Raw genomic sequence first — 2,880 nt, 5'->3', positions numbered from 1 at the left:
CAAATGGTCCCCAACTTCATATCAATAAACACATCTGATCACCCCACAAAATATGACAAGTCCCCACACAGCTTGATCGGAGGAAAGAAAAAAATACAACGACAGAAACGGTTTGTTCTTACTGAATGTTTTCTAACGGTACAATAAATAATCTGTTCACAAGTTTGTTATCATATCGCTGTAATCGCCCTGACCTGGAGAATCGCCCTGACCTGGAGAATCACCCTGACCTGGAGAATCGCCCTGACCTGGAGAATCGCCCTAATGTAGAGAATCGCCTTGACCTGGAGAATCGCCCTGACCTGGAGAATCGCCTTGACCTGGAGAATCGCCTTGACCTGGAGAATCGCCCTGACCTGGAGAATCGCCTTGACCCGGAGAATCGCTCTGACCTGGAGAATCGCCTTGACCTGGAGAATCGCCCTGACCTGGAGAATCGCCTTGACCTGGAGAATCGCTCTGACCTGGAGAATCGCCCTGACCTGGAGAATCGCCTTGACCTGGAGAATCGCCCTGACCTGGAGAATCGCCTGAGAATCGCCCTGACCTGGAGAATCGCTCTGACCTGGAGAATCGCTCTGACCTGGAGAATCGCCCTGACCTGGAGAATCGCCTTGACCTGGAGAATCGCCCTGACCTGGAGAATCGCCTGAGATCGCCCTGACCTGGAGAATCGCTCTGACCTGGAGAATCGCCTTGACCTGGAGAATCGCCCTGACCTGGAGAATCGCCTGAGAATCGCCCTGACCTGGAGAATCGCTCTGACCTGGAGAATCGCTCTGACCTGGAAAATCGCCCTGACCTGGAGAATCGCCTTGACCCGGAGAATCGCCCTGACCTGGAGAATCGCCTTGACCCGGAGAATCGCCCTGACCTGGAGAATCGCCCTGACCCAGAGAATCGCCTTGACCTGGAGAATCGCCCTGACCTGGAGAATCGCCTGAGAATCGCCCTGACCTGGAGAATCGCTCTGACCTGGAGAATCGCTCTGACCTGGAGAATCGCCCTGACCTGGAGAATCGCCCTGACCTGGAGAATCGCCTTGACCTGGAGAATCGCCCTGACCTGGAGAATCGCCTGAGAATCACCCTGACCTGGAGAATCGCTCTGACCTGGAGAATCGCCCTGACCTGGAGAATCGCTCTGACCTGGAGAATCGCTCTGACCTGGAGAATCGCTCTGACCTGGAGAATCGCCCTGACCTGGAGAATCGCCTTGACCTGGAGAATCGCCCTGACCTGGAGAATCGCCTGAGATCGCCCTGACCTGGAGAATCGCTCTGACCTGGAGAATCGCCTTGACCTGGAGAATCGCCTGAGAATCGCCCTGACCTGGAGAATCGCTCTGACCTGGAGAATCGCTCTGACCTGGAAAATCGCCCTGACCTGGAGAATCGCCTTGACCCGGAGAATCGCCCTGACCTGGAGAATCGCCTTGACCTGGAGAATCGCCCTGACCTGGAGAATCGCCCTGACCCAGAGAATCGCCTTGACCTGGAGAATCGCCCTGACCTGGAGAATCGCCTGAGAATCGCCCTGACCTGGAGAATCGCTCTGACCTGGAGAATCGCTCTGACCTGGAGAATCGCCCTGACCTGGAGAATCGCCCTGACCTGGAGAATCGCCTTGACCTGGAGAATCGCCCTGACCTGGAGAATCGCCTGAGAATCACCCTGACCTGGAGAATCGCTCTGACCTGGAGAATCGCCCTGACCTGGAGAATCGCCCTGACCTGGAGAATCGCCCTGACCTGGAGAATCGCCCTGACCCAGAGAATCGCCCTGACCCGGAGAATCGCCCTGACCCGAAGAATCACCCTGACCCGGAGAATCGCCCTGACCCGGAGAATCCCCTTGACCTGGAGAATCGCCCTGACCCGGAGAATCGCCCTGACCCGGAGAATCCCCTTGACCCGGAGAACCGCCCTGGCCCGGAGAATCACCTTGACCTGGAGAATCGCCTTGACCTGGAGAATCACCCTGACCTGGAAAATCACACTGACCTGGAGAATCGCTTTGATCTGGAGAATCGCCCTGACCCGGAGAATCGCCTTGACCTGGAGAATCACTTTGATCTGGAGAATCGCCCTGACCCGGAGAATCACCCTGACCTGGAGAATCGCCCTGACCCGGAGAATCGCCTTGACCTGGGGAATCGCCTTGACCTGGAGAATCACCCTGACCCGGAAAATCGCACTGACCTGGAGAATCGCTTTGATGTGGAGAATCGCTCTGACCAGGAAAATAGCCCTGACATGGAGAATCACCCTGACATGGAGAATCTCCATACCAGACGTCTAAATGAAAAACACCAAAAACCTATGTGGGATTCATTAGGATAGGCAATATATTCATCAGCCATAATAAGGAGTCGGCTACAGGAAGAGATGGGAGGAGGCTGCATGAAGTGACGGGCGGCACAAGCCTGTGATGTGACTCCAGCAGCCACTGTCACTTGTATCTGCCACATAAATGGAGGAATCCGACTAAAGGAAGAACATCCAGTGTCTCCTGTGTCATCTCCACAGGTCGGATCTCAGGGTCTCAGATCATTGCTGGCACTGCATGTTCACAGCTTCTCCCATATGGTCTAGCGGTTAGGATTCCTGGTTTTCACCCAGGCGGCCCGGGTTCGACTCCCGGTATGGGAAGATGTTAGCTTTTTTTTTTTTGCTGTGTCCTTATTGTTACAGTCAGTTGTTTTATTGATCAGTAAATAATGTACATGTATAATATATTATAAAAATATATTTAGAATTAAGAGTCCTCAGTGGTTGATACCTTTTAATGGCTAACTGAAAAGATGGTAACAAATTGCAGCTTTCGAGACTACACAGGTCTCTTCATATAGTAAAATAGTAACATAGTTAGTAAGGCCGAAA

General features: G+C 53.3%; 1 non-coding gene across 1 annotated transcript; it reads left to right on the top strand.

The window, feature by feature from the left end:
- Positions 1–2,577: 2,577 nt before the first annotated feature.
- Positions 2,578–2,649, top strand: TRNAE-UUC (transfer RNA glutamic acid (anticodon UUC)). The gene has a single exon. It is a non-coding gene; the product is annotated as a tRNA-Glu (tRNA).
- The last annotated feature ends 231 nt before the right edge of the window (positions 2,650–2,880 follow it).

This window comes from Ranitomeya imitator, unplaced genomic scaffold (assembly GCF_032444005.1).
Source record: "Ranitomeya imitator isolate aRanImi1 unplaced genomic scaffold, aRanImi1.pri SCAFFOLD_1630, whole genome shotgun sequence".
Lineage (NCBI taxonomy): Eukaryota > Metazoa > Chordata > Amphibia > Anura > Dendrobatidae > Ranitomeya > Ranitomeya imitator.
This window is presented reverse-complemented; position numbering and strand designations above follow the sequence as displayed.